Below are 19,538 nucleotides of genomic sequence, written 5' to 3' on the forward strand. Positions count from 1 at the left end.
TGTTCCATTATTGTCGACGGAAATTATACTGGGAGTAGACTTTTTGAATGAATACAAAGCAATCTTAAACTTTCACGATGCTGAAATAAGTTTAGAGAAAGAAGGTAAGTCAATAGCTTTGAAATTTGAAGATTGGCTCTCAAACCATGACGAGGAAATTAAACGGCTTTACCTTCTGTTAGACAACAGTTCGGAGTTTTCTACGGAACTATACACTAACAATCACTCTGCAAGTACTGACAGGGATGATATCGATGGCAAATTTGAAGCTAATGAGTTAATTCAGAATAAAATTCAAAAAATTGATAATTGTAATGACACTGATAGGCAGGACCTTTTTGAGATTTTACAAGCACATACCACAGTTTTTACTCACAAAACAGGAACAATCAAGGGATTTCAATACCAATTTCGTGTTCGTGAGCATACTTAATTTTGTGTTAGACCATACGTAATTCCAGCACATTATAGGGACCGTGGTAGAACAGAAATACAATCTATGCTTGACGAGGGCATTATTAAGCATGTAGTAAGCTCATACAACAATCCATTACATGTTGTTGAGAAGAAAAATGGATAGATCAGGCTTGTCTTAGATTCGAGACAAATCAATACTATCATTATTCCTGAAACAGACAGGCCGCAAACGTTGGAAGAACTACTTCAAAATTTTTATGGTGTAAAAGTGCTATCTTCCATTGATGTCAGATACAGCTTTTATCAGATAGAACTTCACCCAGAATGTAGAAAATACACAGCTTTCCTTTGTTTCGGCGTTTGTTATCAATTTCGGAAACTTCCTTTTGGTTTGAACATTTCTTCAGCAGCATTCATTTGCCGGCTAAATTCCATATTACCTGAGTTCTTAAACGTCACATCACCTTATATGTGGACGTTATTCTGAAAGGAGAAGCCTCATGGGAGCAACATAATCGCATCCTCAACAGCGTGTTACATACTTTTGCAAAATCTGGAATTACAGTTAACTTGGAAAAGTCTGAATTTGGTAGGTCAAAGGTGAGGTTTTTGGGACATATTATTTCTTCTGAAGGCATTTAGCCGGATCCTGAAAAGTTAGAAGCAATCAGAGCCATTGCACTTCCATCCACAAAAAAACAAGTCCGCAGTTTTATAGGCCTCGTAAATTTTTACCTTCGTTTTCTGAATATGCAAATTCTAGTTACACCAAAACTTTGTTCTCTCACTGGGAAAAGTACTATTTGGAACTGGGACGAACAAGCACAGTTGGAATTCAATTCTTTGAAAGAATCGCAACTTAACGCGCCAATACTAGCTCATCCAGATCTCTCACAGGATTTTTGCCTTAGCACGGATTCTTCTTAAGTCGGTCTTGGTGCCCATTTATTTCAAGAAGCCACAGAAAATGACATTACTGTTCAGAAAACCATTGCTTTTGCTAGCCGAATGCTAACAAAATCTGAAAAAATTTATTCCGTTGCTGAATTAGAAGCTTTAGCTATCGTTTGGGCATTTAACAAATTCCCTTTCTTTCTTTATGGTAAGTACGTAAAAGTATACAGTGATCATCGTGTATTATAATTTCTTATGTCTTCAAAATTAAATCATGACAGGTTAAAACGTTGGACGTTGTTTCTGCAAGAATTCCACTTCACAATAGTCTACATTCCCGGCACGGAGAACATTGTTGCGGACGCACTGTCACGCGCACCGGCTGTGCTCGAGAAAAGAAACAGAAAGCAACCTCGAGAAAAATTTCAGTTTCTTTACATTCAGAAAGTCGCCTTTGAAAACTTCATCACCACATCTTTAAAGGACATTGCACATGAACAAGACAAAGATCCGATTTGGGAAGACATCAAAAGTAAATGGCATGAAAAGACACACACACAGATTGGGCATTAATATCTGGTTAGGAACAACATACTGTTCAAACGCTGCACTGTTGATGACAAGCTATGGGTACTTTGCATTCCAGACGATTTCGTTAATAAGCTCATTTGGTACATTCATTTCAGCTATGCACATTTTGGTCCACGAAAATGTTATCATATTATTCCAACGACTTCTTGTTTTAACAATATGGAAAAGAGAATTCGAAAAGTCTTGTCTATTTGTAAACTTTGTCAAAAGGCGAAACCATCTAATGTCTCGCATTGTACTCCATTGTTTCCTATCATTCATTCTAAATTAAAAGAATTTGCTGCTGTTGATCTCTTGGGACCGCTTGTTAGAACATCTAATGGATTTTCGTACGTTCTTGTCGCTGTTGAACTTACTTCAAAATTTGTTTCTTTCACTCCGTTACGTAAAGCCACTGGACGGTCTATATCCAACGCCTTTGTTAAAAATTTCTTACGTGAAGTTGGACATGTTATTAAAGTCATTTCAGATAACGGACCGCAATTCAGATCTGCTGTTTGGTCACGCATGCTTCGTAACCATAAAATCAAATCTGTTTTTGTTTCATTGTACTCACCACATTGTAACCCGTCTGAACGGTTTATGAAAGAAATCAATAAGCTTTGCAGACTTTATTGTCACAGAAAGCAGCATCATTGGGACAGATATTTACACTTATTTCAAAACGTGCTGAATGAAATGCCTCATGACTCCACTGCTTTACCACCTGTTCTTGTACTGAAGAATGAAGAACCACTGAACAGAATCAGAGAGCTTGTACCTTTTCCGAATACACGTAAAATTCGACACAAAGACATAATTGATTTGGCTATTAAAAATATAAATTCTGTTGCAGACAAAAGGAGAAAATTACACGGTAAAGCAAATGCAAAGAAATTATATATTGGTCAGAAAGTTCTCATTAAAGCTCATTCATTGTCACATAAGAAGAAACACTTGAGTCACAAATTCTTTCTAGTTTACAATGGACCTTACAGAATTCGACGTATACCACATGATAATTGCGTTGGAAGTTGAAAGTCTGCGTACTAGGAAGAGTAAAGGTTTACGACACATTTCACATGTAAAACCGTTTATTGATAGATAATCTGCTTTTTAACTTTGTCTTTGCCATAAAATTTTTCACTTCACGCTACTAGTACATTTGGCAGACTTAGAATCTGTTAACATGCAACCATGTTTGAAGTTAAATATCCAGTCAAGAACCACGAGAACTTATTTAAACAGAAATTACGAATGCATTGTTATAGTGAACAGACGTCACAGTGTTATTGTGAGTGTACATTCTTGCTTGTTAGTTGCACGATTACGTAACGACTATAAGGCTGACATACTTAGAACAGTTACCAGTACTGCTAATGAGATTTTAATGCAACATTTTGGTTTACTTGAAAATAAATTCTGGTTAGTTTATGTGACAGCTACACGATTTTACCACGACGCTACTAATGAGTGACAATTTACAATGTTGCTTTTGCACTGTATCTGTTTTATATCTGCACAGTTTTTCTGTATTATTCTGGAAAGTAAAACATGTTTTAGTAGTAACTTTGTGGTATAGCTACAATAAGAGAGCCTTTTCTGTAGCACAACAATACGTTACAGTACAGTACTTACTTCATCACGGCAATAAGCGTAGTAACTACGATATCTATACGCAAAGCATTTCACTTTTATCATTAGGTAAGTACATTGACTTCTGCAGAACTTAGCTTTCGGAGGACGATAACTACGACACTTCCATAGAGATTATCTTACAACACGACCCACAGTTTAGCGCTACAGTACCCGTATTTGAGAGACTAATTTTGTACTTAAAACATTTATTTTTAAAGATATTTGAAATACAATGATACAAAGGTTTTCTGTGATACATTTAATTCCATTGCTGTAATCTGTAACATCTGAGGATATAATTACATTAATCCTCAGGGGGATACACGCTTACTTTGTGTACCATGTGTATGGCAAGCACAAGCAGCCCTAGCTAATATGGTATTTGCTTATACAACTTTACACATCGGTACCATATTTCACTAACACATTAATTACACAGCTATCTGATCATTTAACTGAGAGAGACAAATATTTATTTTACTACATCAGTGACAGATGTTTATGTAATTACACAGTTGGATAACTTCAGACTTATGTAATTGTATTTTGTATGTACTTTTTGATATGTTCATATTTTTTGGGAACCTTTGTGATACTATAAGAGCTTTTAGGTTTTGAAATCATTGCAGAAAGATATGACGTTTTTGACATTTGACTGAGGTGTTATGATGTTATTATTACGACGACGATGTGAATTATGCTACTGAGGTTGTTTAAGCTGATGCTATATGAGTTATTTGATTATGCTACGTATCTGTCATGATGAAATATTGAAGAAGTGTTGACGAATAAGGTAAGGAACAATGAGTAGTGGTTAGAGACTCTGGTTTGTGAAAAAGGTTGTTGGAAACCAAGAATTGTACTTTAGGAGTTATGAAATGTGTGTACATGGGTCAATGTATTACAATGCTGGCGAAAAATTTTTGGGCAGTCTTATATTTATAGGATTTTATTTTCTACACGTTTATAACGCAAATTCTCAACCTGTGAAGACATTTTTACATGAGAATGTCATTGTATCGGAAACTGCTGTCGTAAATATTTAGGTAAGAAAGGTAGGTGACCGTGACGTAATGCGTTGCGAGCGGCCAGGTGTGCCACCCGCTTTGAGAAAAAGTCATTAGTGTGTCCCTTTCAGAGGCACAGGTGGAGAAAAAAGGAGGCCATTAACCTCGCTATTGACATTCCTTTGTAGAAAGCATCGCAAATACGACACGCACAAACTTGAAAACATATGATTATACTGTGAAGTTCTTAATTTATGATATTTACTGAAATGAAATGATGAGAAATATTTTATATCTATTGTCTTTCTAGCTGAGAGATTCATCATTTTGTTTAATATCCAGTTTCTATCTGCACTGCAGCATTGGTTAAAATAAAATTTGATAGATGTACTAATATCACTATTTTCTGTCTACAGACCCAGTAAAGAATCATTTTATGGTGTACTTTCTTAGAAAAGAGAGCACAAATAGACATTTCCCATCACAGGAATTGCAAAAATTATTTTTTTACGATTTGTTAACTTATCTGCTAGCATATGTTGTGATGCATCACTCTAGTGTTAAGATGTGACATAGGTATTAAACATTTTTACTGTAATATTTCTTCTGCTTGAGCATTGTCATCTTTAGATATAAGTTATTTCATTTGCTGCTGCTATTTGCCAGGCATAATGTTACTGAATTTGACTTTGTATTACTCTGTTAAGCCAGTTTTACTACGGATTTATTTTTCTTGTTTGCTGCGTATTGGCTTATATTAGTTGTAATATTGTTGCTTGCTTTGACTACTTTCATTTTTTTATTGTCTTTTATTATTTTTAATATTGCCACTTGCTTTGCTTACTTGCATGTTTTTCATTGCTGTTCGTATTAATTGTTTTGTGCTGCTGCACAAAGAATGAGTTGCGATGAATTGGAAGAAATGCACTGAGAGGTGATACAAAAAAATTTACAGAAAGCAGGTGTAGGTAGGATATTCTTGGAAATAAATGATGAGGTAAGATAATGGAAAATGAATAATGAGGTAAGAAACATGTGAACATATAAATACAGAAAGCATGCTTGAATAGGTTTTTTTTGGTAGAAACAAATGTTGCGATAAGACGAAATATCAATGGAATGAAGTTTTGGGCTGGACTGCAGTACCAAATGTTACACGGAAAACAAACCCTGTCCTTTCCTCCTGTGTTATTCCGCTATGTGTTTATGTATCCTTGTGTATTCGTCTTTTTCCTGTCTTTAAGTGTTTAGCTAATAATATTTCTGTTATTTTTCAAATACTAAGTTATTTTCTTTGTGAAGATGTTTGGACATTATTTATTCTGTTCTGTTTTAATGCTCATGTGTGAAATTTATGTTTCGAAAACTATTCTCATTATTTTATATATTCACTTATGTCATAATTCCTGTAACACTGATGTATCTGTTTATTTCCATTCTTTTGTAAAGCCTGTGCTACTACAAATGTTATCTGTATTGCTATGTTCTTTAATGATGTGCTTTGTACCTTTGTTATTGTATTCTCATGTTATAAAATTGTAATGGACACCACTTCATCAAATTAAGTAACTTGTAAATTACATTTCACTGCACACATTTCTGTTGGTCATACTATATGGACAATATGTGAGAAGTAGGGACTGATAGTGTTTGCACGTGTGTTAATAATGCAACAAGGGACTGGATAACAGCATTGCTGGTTCTAAGGACATTTAAAACAAATTCTTTGTGAGTGGACAAGTGGTGGTTTATGGACTTGCTATATTGTCCATAACACTCTTCGATGGTGATTGTGCACCTGCACAGTCGCAACAGTTGGCTGCTAGCCATCTCTAAAAGGACTACAGTGGGTCTACATCTTTGATGACTCACCAATACCATTATTTCTACAAGGACTGCAGTGGGTCTGCACCTCTGGTGGCCAACCAATACCTTAATCTCTACCAGGACTACAGTGGGTCTGCTCTGTGATGACCTACCTACCAATATTCTTTAAAACTTCGACTGACTCTGCTGTGGGTTTGCTCTGTTGTGGCCCATTACCTGTCTGCATGTCAAGAGTCAGCACTGTCTTTCCGTTAGAAGTACAATACTACTTCTTCAAGACTGCATGCATATCCACTGTTTCTGTGTGTATTCTCTTTTACTACTCAGACATTGAGAAAAACACTGCAATTTTACTTTGATGAATGATCAGGACTGTCTTTATGGACTGTGAGAAATTTTTATCTTTTAACTAACATTGTATCGATAAGTGTGTGCAACTCATTTCTTTGTTATTGTAATTATGAAAAAAGTGTTTCAAATCTGTATTGGCAACTGCCCAAAACAATTTGTAAATTTTTTTCGGGAGCATGGGGGCTATGTAAGTAGGCTGTTTAGGTTTCTTTATTGGTAACGCCGCTGCCACGTAACGCTCTGTATGGGGATCACTGGCTGTGCCTTGTGCAGTCTGTGGCTGGTTGGCATTGTTGTAATGCTCGCCATTGTAGTGTTGGGCAGCGGCAGCTGGATGCTAACAGCGCGTAGCGTTGCGCAGTTGGAGGTGAGCCGCCAGCAGTGGTGGACATGGGGAGAGAGATGGCGGAGCTTTGAAATTTTAAAAAATTGATGTCATGAACTGATATATATATATTATGATTATGAAGGTAAATACATTGTTTGTTCTCTATTAAAATCTTTCATTTTCTGACTCTGCTTATCAGTAGTTAGTGCCTTCAGTAGTTTGAATCTTTTATTTAGCTGGCAGAAGTGGCGCTTGCTGTATTGCAGTAGCTTGAGTAACGAAGATTTTTGTGAGGTAAGTGATTTGTGAAACGTATAGGTAAATGTTAGTCAGGGTCATTCTTTCGTAGGGATTTTTGGAAGTCAGATTGCGTTGCGCCAAAAATATTGTGTTTTAGTTTAAGCACAGTCGTGTATAATTTTTCTAAGGGGACGTTTCACTCGTCTGCGACACATCATCGCCAATGATGGCAGGCATATCGAACATGTCATAACCTACATCCGAATACCTGTAGCGATATATGCTGTATATAGTGTGTGCACGTCGTAGTTAGTAATTAATTTACGTTTTTTCATTTAGTTTAACAATGGTCACCCTCTAAATTTAATCCTTACTCCCTTTGATCGTCCCCTTTAACACACGCACCTTAAAACCATGCAATTAAAGATTCCCAGTTCAGAATTTCTGTCCAAGACTGTACAGCTGAATTCCAGCCGCTATTCAGTTACTAATAAATTAAACAATAACACCTGAGCTATATTAACAGTGACAATATTCATCAAACAACACAGTCTTAAGGAGAAATGGTAGCGCTAGATATCAGCGTCTAGGCAGATTTCTCAAAAGCCACTTCCAGCACAGTGGCAAAACGTTCCATACGAAAACCAATAAAAGGTCAGTTGAAATCTCTGTTTTACATCAAATACTGATGCGAGGTTGGTGCGAGCTTATCTACACCCATATACTGGCGTGTGCACACTTAGGCTGGCGGCAAAGCTGCCCTAAACGCCACAGCAATAGGACGCGCTCGCCACAACGAACTAGCGTAGTACAAAAATGTACTGATATTATGCCCATTGAAAGCTCTTACAACAAACACTGACGTACTTCATTAATGATAACCTGATACTGAATGCAAATTACGTACGGTGGCTACACGTCGATTAGAATACACATATCACCTAACGGGGCCAGGCAAGGTATGATAAACAGAAGTAAGTTTCCCCAGCAACCTCATATGTACCGATTCCACTGCCTGTATACTTCAGCCGTGTAGTACCGTAGCCAGCCATAAACGATTAACACCATTATATCCATCGCGTAACCCATAATCGGATTTCAGCTATATAAAATACTTCCAAAACACTACTCTCAGCATCCTTTAGCAAACTTCTCTTTTCAATAGCTGTACCCCATGTTTTAGAATCGCTGCTACTGATTGCCCATGTGTTTCTGACAGTTCGCTCCAAATCACTCCGTACATCTCCCTCTCTCCTACCGGGGCCTCTGCCTCACAATGACGCCCTTGTCGGACCAGCCAGCACAATGCGAAGCTATGCCAGATCCCCGACACAACCTCATGGGTACAGATGTGACACATCATTACATTTTATAATCCTCGCTCGTCAGAACGATGCTGGGGATAGCGAGAAGTCACATCCCCGTCGTTTCTGAACCTCATTGCGTGGCTATGAGACTGAATTTTCAATAATGTCATCTCTTTCTGTCTGCTGGCGTTAAAGTACTATGTACATACTTATCCGTAAGTACCTCCAAGACTGCAAAAGACCACTGCGCAATAAGAATGCATTAAATACGCTCAGGTATCAGCAGGTAGAACATCTCTACAGCTATAATTCGCGTTACTTGTGCTCAGAGTAGCCACCGCTTGTCACGTGGCAAACGTCGATATGGGAAACGAAGCACGTACATACGTTTCATCGAAATCGCAATGACTGGAGTCTGATCCGCAAATCTGTTCGTTGGGTTGCCTATCTGCAGGCGCCACGTAGTTTGATACGGCCGTACAGAACAAATGATTTGTTAACTTGTGCTAACATGGTTTGTCTCGCAGTGCAATTACGCCATAACGCAGTACGGAGAATATGTGTTGCATTTGTATATGTCTTGAAGTTTCGCGCAGTCGTCTTCTGAAACCCTGGAGGTACATGTGAATAACCCTGTATTGATTCATCGGCCTGTTATAATTCCAGTATATCTAGTCACGGGGATACAGTAAGGGTTGCAATTGTCGTATGGCAGGTCAACTTGGTGGATAACCAGAACGAAACTACGCTGGAAAAAGTTATGGTCATCAAATGCAAATCTGACGCAGTACATTTTTTTTTCTTACGGTATGACCCCCAGCGAAACTGTTATGTGTGAACAGTAGTAATTACAGTGCTGCATTGAGAGAGCTTATTCGACAAAAAGATTTGAGGATAGTTCCGGTGTTATTAAATGGTTTAAAGAAGATGAGAATGAATTCGAAAACATGGGCGAGTTCGGTGTGGGACCTGGAAGAGGGAGGCCGTGGTACCCGAGTACAGTTATTGACGAGGCAGCTGTTTCTGTTATCCGCGCACCACTTTCTTCGAATAGTGCTCGTGCGGTATCACAAGATTTGTCCATCTCATGATCAACAGTATGAAAAATTTTGCTGTCTCTATTTCTTTGGTACACTTACAAGATCCAGACGGCAAAGCAACTGAAATCTCCTGATTAGTAGCAAGGTTCTTAATTTGCCCTGCCGTTTCTGCCTCGGATCGAAGTTTATGGCATGTGGTCACGCAATATTCTACGGAGTGACGAGATACATTTTACACTATGGTTCTCAGTGAATACACGAAACAGCCGAATTTGGTGTATTAGGAAACCGCGCGTTGCGCTCGAAGACCCATTGAACTCACCGTATGTGACTTTCTGGTGTCGGTTCATAAGCACCTTTATTCTAATACCGTTTTTTTTAAAGAGTGCACCCAGCCAACGTCTGCACGTTATCGAAACATCCTCGTAGAGCATATGATTCCTGCTTTAAAAGAGCGCATCAGTGCGGAAGCCACTGTTTTCTTGCAAGATAGGACAATACCTATGTCGCTGGCCCAGCAAAAGATCTGCTTAATGCAACCATCAACGAAGGGTTTCCCCCAGAGGCTTTTCAGATACATACCTTGCAAGATCATACGATTTGAATCCATTGCTGAAGATTAGATGGGTAGATCACATAACTAATGAGGAAGTATTGAATAGGATTTGGGAGAAAAGAAGTTTGTGGCACAACTTGACCAGAAGAAGGGATCGGTTGGTAGGACATGTTCTGAGGCATCAAGGGATCACAAATTTAGAATTGGAGGGCAGCGTAGAGGATAAAAATAGTAGAGGGAGACCAAGAGATGACTACACTAAGCAGGTTCAGAAGGATGTGGGTTGCAGTGGGTTCTGGGAGATGAAGAAGCTTGCACAGGATAGAGTAGCATGGAGAGCTGCATGAAACCAGTCTCAGGACTGAAGACCACAACAACAACAACTTTTTGCTGTATGAATACCTGTAAGAACGCGTTTTCCAGGGACAAATTCAGTCTGTAATTGATCTGAAGTCTTGTATACAGGAACAGGTTGCTAGGAATTCACAGGAACTGCAGCGAGCAACAGCTGATCACATCATGTCGACTGCTCCGGTGTCTATATTGAACAAATTGTGTAAGTGGCCGTTAAAAGAATTTAACATTACAATTTGCTCAAGTGTTTGACCTTTTCCGCCTTTACATACTAGACCATTTCTATGCATCTTTCGTGCATTTATAGCGCTAGATTTGCATCTGATGGCCAAAATTGGATCTAATTGTTTTCCAGTGCAGGTCGTTCTGCATTAACGCATTAGCGTATTAGCGTACGATAAAGTCATCCCACACTGGACCTTCCTCAGTAGATGCCGTCGCCTTCAAATAAAATGCTGTTTGTGAGATTCACTTAAATTATAACTACCCGTTTTAAGCAATTCTGTAATCCTATCCGTCCAGATCCTACAATTATATTTATTTGGAACTCATCTGCATGCGTCATTGGTCCGTATTCCCCTTTGCTCTTTACCACCCTATTTGTTATTTTTGCGAAAGCTGTCAATAACTGTTGTGCCTTTCCAGCACTGGGGACAGTGAATGGAAACGGCGCAACCATCAACATCGCGAACACAACGGGGACCAGCCGAGAACCGGCCGTGCAATCAGCTGATTGAGTCCTCCAGACATTGTGGAGCCGCAAGAAGTAGCGGGAGCGTCTTGCCCCGCAGACTGGCCGTATATTTTGCGGTTCTTCGCGGCGCTGCAGCAGCTGCGATAACGGAGGCTGCCGTTCCTTCAAGTTCGCTGCCAGCCAAAGAGTGTGCGGGCTGCCACTGCAGTCTCTGCTAGGTGCTCTTTTCTTCCGATAGGGACGACTAACACTGTAGAGTACTTATCAGGAATACTTTTACAAACTCTGGTGACGGACTCCTCATACCAAAAAACATTAACATACGGTACAAATACTTACGTTTTGAGTCTCTCCAGAAAATTTTAAGTTCATTGTTTTTCTAGGTGAAGTCTAATTAATGTTGGTTTTCAGTTGATACTATCGACTCACGGCCAATATGAGTCGACAGTATCAACTGAATAACAAACTTAATTAGACTTTACCTGTAAAAACAATAAACTTAAAATTTTATGGTAAGACTCAAAACGTAAATTTGCAAATAGATTCTTACGTTCTACCAGCACGTCATCTAGGTGCTGTCTACAAATAACTTTATTCGCAACACTGTTCAAGATTTGCAAAAACAATTTACCTTTCCTATTTCCTGGTGATCAAGCGATCATAACACAAGGTTGGATATGAAGACTAGGATTTGCGTATTTATTATAAGAAAGCACAATATCTTACTAATTACGTGGATGAACTGCACATAGACGGAAAAACGTTTAATACTATTTGCTTTATCTACATGGACATACTCCCCGAACCGAGGTGAGGTGCGTGTTGGATGGTACCACCACGTCATTTCCTTACCTCAAAACTAGACATGATTGTCTTAACGGGATTGCCGCGATCGTTCTTTAAGTAAAAATATGGCTTTTCAGTCTGTGATCGCTATTTTTTATTTTCAATGACCGGTTTCGGGCTAGCTGCCCATCTTCATAACATATATTGCAGTTGCAGAGTAACTTATCAATACAGAACTATCGGTTCACTGTCACAACTAGTTACTCTGTAACTGCAATACATGATCTGAAGATGGGCAGCTAGCCCAAAACCAGTCATTGAAAATAAAAAATAGCGATCAAAGACTGAAATGCCATATTTTTATTTCCTTACCTGTCCCACTTGCGAGCCCTAATTTCTCTTAGCTTCGTAGTACTTACTAGAATTGTACGTTGTCGGATGTAGAATCTTCTTTAATCAGCTGCAAACTCCGGTTTTGTAAATTTTCTTAACATTGTTCCTCGAACGTTGCCTTATCTCTAGGGAAGCCCATTGGAGCTCCTGAGCATCTCCGTAACAATTGTGTGTTGTTGGAACCTACAGGTCACAAATTTAGCAGCCCACCTCTGAATTTCTTCGAGGTTTCCCTCTGATCTGGCCCTCAGCGTATCCCAAGCACTGCAGTAGTACTCAAGAATAGATCCTAGTAGTCTCCTCTGTGCGGTCTTTACAGACACATTACGTCTTTTCTAAAATTCTCCCTATAAACCGGAGTCTAACATTCGCTTCCCTACTACAATCCATTCACTTTCGTTCCATTTCATATAGCTTTGAAATATAACGACTAGATGGTTAAACGAGATGACTGTACCAAGCAGCACACTGCTAATGCTGTATTAGGATATAATGCCTTTACTTTTCCTACTCATTTGCATTACCATCAATTTTTTCTACATTTAGAACTAGCTTCCATTTATCGGACCAACTGGAAATTTTGTCTGAGTTATCTTGTATCCTCCTACAGTCAGCCAACTTCGACGCCATACCGTACGCCACAGAGTCATCCGCAAATAGCCGCATGGTTGCTGCTCTCCTTGTCCGCCAGATAAGTTACGTTTACAGAGAACAACAGCATGCAGCAACACGAACCGAAGTCACTGCCGAATCGCGAGATTTCACAATGGTGGAGGTTTCTCTACTTGGACTGAGCTGCACTCGTCTTAAGGGTTGCTGGCTCCGGTTTACGACGAAGTCGAGCACCCTATTGACCACAGTCCTTCCATCCGGCGGTCCATGCGTGCCGCCAGCGGTCCCGGAGTGTTCTGGCACTACTTGGCTTCGCCTCAGTCCCCAACCGAACTTGCACTCACGCGACCCGGAAAAACGACGAAGTCGCTCCAAAGGTAGGGCAACAGTACTACATATCCTATAACCTCGGCTAGCGAATCCGAGTGGCGCCAAGCAACACGAAAAGAACACAACCATCCGCAACTATGCCAACTAAAGGCTACCGTTTGGCCTGCAACGGCTCACGGTCCTATTCCATTTCCCTGGGGCGCTCCTGACGATACCCTTGACTCTGATGAACACACGCCCTTCTGGAGAACTGACTGACTTGTGTTACTTAAGAAGCCTTCGGGTAACTCATGCATCTGGGAATTTGTTCCGCACGCTACCTTCGTTAACAGTCTGCAAGTGGGGCACCATGTCAAATGTTTTCGGAAACCTAGGAATACGCAGACTGCTTCGGTTGCTATCTGGGTTCCATCTTATAAGAAGACGGAACTTCTAATTTACAAATTAGTAAAAGCATTAGCTATGGGCGCAAGGCCATTGCGATGCTCAATTCAATCTCATGAAGAGGGATTGTGATGAATAGAACAAAAACACACACTCAAGTCGATACTATACAGTATTGTATGAAGCGGAGTATTAGACAACTAGTCACAGGTATATCAAACAAACTGAAAGTATTAGACGAGGATTTCTATAAAATATTAGCATGAATCCTAAGGAAAGATTATATGAGGAACATGAAACCAATTGTAGGTACAAGAAAAGCGGAAGAATACAAGGAAAGTTTTAAATCCATGGCTTTCCTTACATACGTGACAAGCCTTTCGTCAAAAATAGGACGGATCCTCAGTAAATACAAAGTGAAAGAGATTTTTCGCCCTCCACCAGAGACTGCAGCACTCTTGTGTTCCGTAAAAGATGATTTGGTGCTTCGAATACCTGGGGTTTACATGTGAATGCGGCCGTTCGTACACTCCTGGAATTTGAAATAAGAACACCGTGAATTCATTGTCCCAGGAAGGGGAAACTTTGTTGACACATTCCTGGGGTCAGATACATCACATGATCACACTGACAGAACCGCAGGCACATAGACACAGGCAACAGAGCATGCACAATGTCGGCACTAGTACAGTGTGTATCCACCTTTCGCAGCAATGCAGGCTGCTATTCTCCCATGGAGACGATCGTAGAGATGCTGGATGTAGTCCTGTAGAACGGCTTGCCATGCCATTTCCACCTGGCGCCTCAGCTGGACCAGTGTTCGTGCTGGACGTGCAGACCGCGTGAGACGACGCTTCATCCAGTCCCAAACATGCTCAATGGGGGACAGATCCGGAGATCTTGCTGGCCAGGGTAGTTGACTTACACCTTCTAGAGCACGTTGGATGGCACGGGATACATGCGGACGTGCATTGTCCTGTTGGAACAGAAAGTTCCCTTGCCGATCTAGGAATGGTAGAACGATGGGTTCGATGACGGTTTGGATGTACCGTGTACTATTCAGTGTCCCCTCGACGATCACCAGAGGTGTACGGCCAGTGTAGGAGATCGCTCCCCACACCATGATGCCGGGTGTTGGCCCTGTGTGCCTCGGTCGTATGCAGTCCTGATTGTGGCGCTCACCTGCACGGCGCCAAACACGCATACGACCATCATTGGCACCAAGGCAGAAGCGACTCTCATCGCTGAAGACGACACGTCTCCATTCGTCCCTCCATTCACGCCTGTCGCGACACCACTGGAGGCGGGCTGCACGATGTTGGGGCGTGAGCGGAAGACGGCCTAACGGTGTGCGGGACCGTAGCCCAGCTTTATGGAGACGGTTGCGAATGGTCCTCGCCGATACCCCAGGAGCAACAGTGTCGTTAATTTGCTGGGAAGTGGCGGTGCGGTCCCCACTGCGTAGTATCCTACGGTCTTGGCGTGCATCCGTGCGTCGCTGCGGTCCGGTCCCAGGTCGACGGGCACGTGCACCTTCCGCCGACCACTGGCGACAACATCGATGTACTGTGGAGACCTCACGCCCCACGTGTTGAGCAATTCGGCGGTACGTCCACCCGGCCTCCCGCATGCCCACTATACGCCCTCGCTTAAAGTCCGTCAAGTGCACATACGGTTCACGTCGACGCTGTCGCGGCATGCTACCAGTGTTAAGGACTGCGATGGAGCTCCGTATGCCACGGCAAACTAGCTGACACTGACGTCGGCGGTGCACAAATGCTGCGCAGCTAGCGCCATTCGACGGCCAACACCGCGGTTCCTGGTGTGTCCGCTGTGCCGTGCGTGTGATCATTGCTCGTACAGCCCTCTCGCAGTGTCCGGAGCAAGTATGGTGGGTCTGACACACCGGTGTCAATGTGTTCTTTTTTCCATTTCCAGGAGTGTACATCGGACTGACAACACATATAGCCCAGGAGAGATGCCAGAGCACCGCAGATACACCCGTCTCTTACAACCCGATAAATCTGCGGTGGCGGAGCACTGTATTGACACTGGGCTCTGCATAGTGTACGATAACGTCCAATTTCTAGCTTCGACTTCATCCTTCTGGGGCCCTGTAGTGAGAGAAGCAATTGGAACTCGGTTGGCGACGAATTTAATTAACAGATATAGTGGCTCAGCTGGGACAAATAATGTACTCCGGCAATTTGTGTAATGAAATCAGAAAGACATAGCGACCGTGCAGCTATCAGAGATTCATCGATATCAGTGTGTGGATCGTCTGCGCAGCCATAGAGCTAATTCCTTCCATATCCCATACCTCTTTGCCGCCGATCGATGTCTCTAGCGCCTTTTCTATCTGTGGCAGCATGCACAGTGGTTCGGCTCGCGGGTTTAAAAGGACAGAGCAAATGCTGGAGCGTCAGTTACCTCGGGTCGCTCTGAAGGTGGCTGGACGGAATTCGGCTGAAATATTAGAAGAGGAAGTTGAATTTATGCTGCTGCATGCCCGAAATTTTATGGAACAAGGAGAAGTTCGATTTCCTTTTTATGGTGACGATGATGATGATGTTTGGTTTATGGGCGCTCAATAGCACGGTCATTACTGCTCGTGCAGAGTCCCAATTTTTACACAGTCCAATTTCTTTTTACAATCCAATCTATGCACTCGCACAAATGATGATGATGATGATGATGATGAAATGATGAGGACAACAGAAACACCCAGTCCTCGGGCAGGGAAAATCCCCATCCGGTAGAGAATCGAACCCAGAGCCCCATGATCCAGAGGCAGAAATGCTAGCCCCTAGACTACGAGATGCGGACATTATGGTGACGAATACATAGTAGGAGTTATAGCTGGGTGCTGCAGGCCGGTACGCGGGAGATCGGTCAGGTCTGCGCGACTTCGTTGCGACAACAACAGAGGCCTTGCCCAACGACTCACCGTGGTTTTGTTCGTAGCCGGGTCTCAGCAAGCAATTTGCAAGCGCCTATGAATATCTGCGATGCTCCGATTTTTCACCAAGAGAAACTCAATGACAGTCCTCTGCTTAGAATGCACTTGCGTTACAAATGCCATTTTGAAGTCTACTTATAGCGCTGCCACCTATCGATACTTCATGAAACTATAGAAGCTGAAGCGGGAATATTACACGATGTCCTACAAAGGATTCCGCTTTTCTTAAATCAAAAGTGAGCAAGAACTGAACATCCGTAGTATTACTAACAGCTGCAATCAATAGTCTACGTATGAAGTAGTTGCTTACGTAATGTTCGGTACACTGTCATCTATTACTATTATAAATATCTGTACTTATTAACCTAACACCCTGCGTGTCATTTAGCTTCATACATATCAAACTAGCAGATCAAACCTTAGCACAGTTAAACGATGACAAGCCTACGTCAGCAACTCTCACATATACTTCCTCCATCGGTAAAGGAATCTCGGCTCTACAACTGCAGTAAATATTCGAAAGAAATCAGATTGTGGCATCTTTCATGAATTACACCTTCAAATGGTTCGAATGGCTCTGAGCAGTATGAATTACACTTTCATTCAAATATAACTTTCCTTTATTTCATGTAAAAGACACACAGTTGCAACCTATGTAATAAGTAAGAAAAAAAAACTTAGTACCAATTCTAAACAGGGAACGAACGAGGAAGAACATTCCCATCGAAAACAAGCTTTTACTAGAGAAGAGGACGCTAACTTATAGAGTGTAACAAAACGCATGCTTTTGCTAGGAGGCAGACCAACCCGTGTTACGAACGTAACGGCAGAGACACAACTAAAATGCTCAACACGGTAATAATTCACAATGACAGTTTTGAATCTGTACATATAACAAGCAATAACGAAAATCAAGGAAAGAGTTTCAGGAAGGAGATTAAAATTCAGGGTGGAAAATGTCAGTGATAAGAGTCACTAATAACATCAGTATCCTCAGTGGATATAAGGAAGATTTGCAAGATTTAGAGAACTAGACGAACAGCCTAAGAAGCACACAATATGCACTGAGAATAAACCAGAGAGAAACTATGTAAAGAGATATTAGAAATGACAACAGCGATAACATTGACACCGTTATCAGGAACCACAAGTAAACGAAATGAAGCGATTCTGCTACCTCGGAAGCAAAATCACACGTAACGGATTATTCAAAAGGAAAGATAAAAAAGGAAACCAGCATTTGGAAAGAAGGAATTACTTGTCAAAACATGTCTACTAGGATCAAACATGGCATTAACCAAAGAGGGAATTTATGAGAATGTAGATCTGGAGCCAGCATTGTATGGTAGTGAATCACTGACCGTGAGAACACCCGGATTGAAGAGAATCAAAGAGATTAAAGTGTGGTGCTCTAGAAAGTTGTTGAAAATTGGATGGACTGCTAAGAAAAGAAATTGTGTGGTTGCTGAAAAAATTGCCAGCAGAGGAATGTGTGGAAAACAATGAGTAAAATAAGGGATAGAATTGTATTAGAGAGCTACTGCTGTGGTACTAGAGGGAGCTACGAAGGGTAAAAACTGTAAGGGAAGACACAACAAATAATGGGGAATGGTGGATGCAAGTGCTACGCTGAGACGAAGAGGTTAACACAAGAGAGGAATTTGTGAGGGGCCTCATCAAACCAGTTGCCCTGGTGAATGTCATCAATTTAGTGATATGGAATGCTCAGTTTGCACTGAACAGAATTTTGTATGCGTCCTTTTGTTATATCTGTTTCTCGCTTTATCATGCAGTGCAATTTACATGGGTCGCACGAGAACACTGCAATATATTACAGGAGCATACACTGTAACTACCTGTATACTGTTGAGGAAGTCCTGCAGTATGCACACATAGAAACATGTCCAAGAAGAGAGAACTTCGTCGGTCCCAAAGGAGCAGTTGCCTAGACGGCTTCTGTGGAAGACGCGAACCATTAAGATAAGGGAGCATCTGTTTCATGGCCACTGAAACTTTACAACGCTGTGGCACCGGGACATATGCTGTTACAGATTGCAGCACACACAGAAACCATTTGTCCCGACATCGGTTTCGCTAATCTGGTTATCCATATCTCGTCAGACAAGTGATATTTTGAATGAATTTATGTTTAATACTGTCAAGCAGAGCACTCTCTCAGTGTCTGTAGATAGTTCACTAATATCGTCATTTACATTGAAACATCCCTACATCACTTTCAATGTGTTTCTTAAGATCTGTTACCAAGAACGTACAAAGCTACAATTAATCAATTGGCAAATATGGCATTACATGTTCTTCACTTACAAGCTTGATGATATGTTTTCTTGTATTCATTTAGAACTCGAAGCAACAGCGATAGAATGTGCGAATACGTTGTAAAAACACTCAAGAAATTTTACGTTATTTATACGAAGATGTACGTATTCTTTGTTAAACAATCGATTATAACAAATAATTCGGTGAGTGACATACATGAACTTTTCAAAAATATGAACAAACCCTGGGTATTAAAAATACACAATCTGTCACCAGTGACCTGTCACCAGTGACGTACGATACACCAAAAGTAAATAAAATCGAACAATTTTCTTGCCAAATCTTGTTTCTCATCTACCGATAAGGGAATAAAAACTATAATATTTATGTTACCAAACGGTCACCCGGTTCCAGTTGATACCTCAAAACTTTCAGCGGCAACAAACACTCGATTTTCTGTGCTCCATATAATTACAGACTGAATTTAAAATACTGTCATAATGTGCTCATTAAGAGGTATAATCTTACATGAAAACCTTAACATAACAAATCAAATACTTAAGTTGGAAACAAT

Source organism: Schistocerca gregaria, chromosome 1 (genome assembly GCF_023897955.1).
Source record: "Schistocerca gregaria isolate iqSchGreg1 chromosome 1, iqSchGreg1.2, whole genome shotgun sequence".
NCBI lineage: Eukaryota > Metazoa > Arthropoda > Insecta > Orthoptera > Acrididae > Schistocerca > Schistocerca gregaria.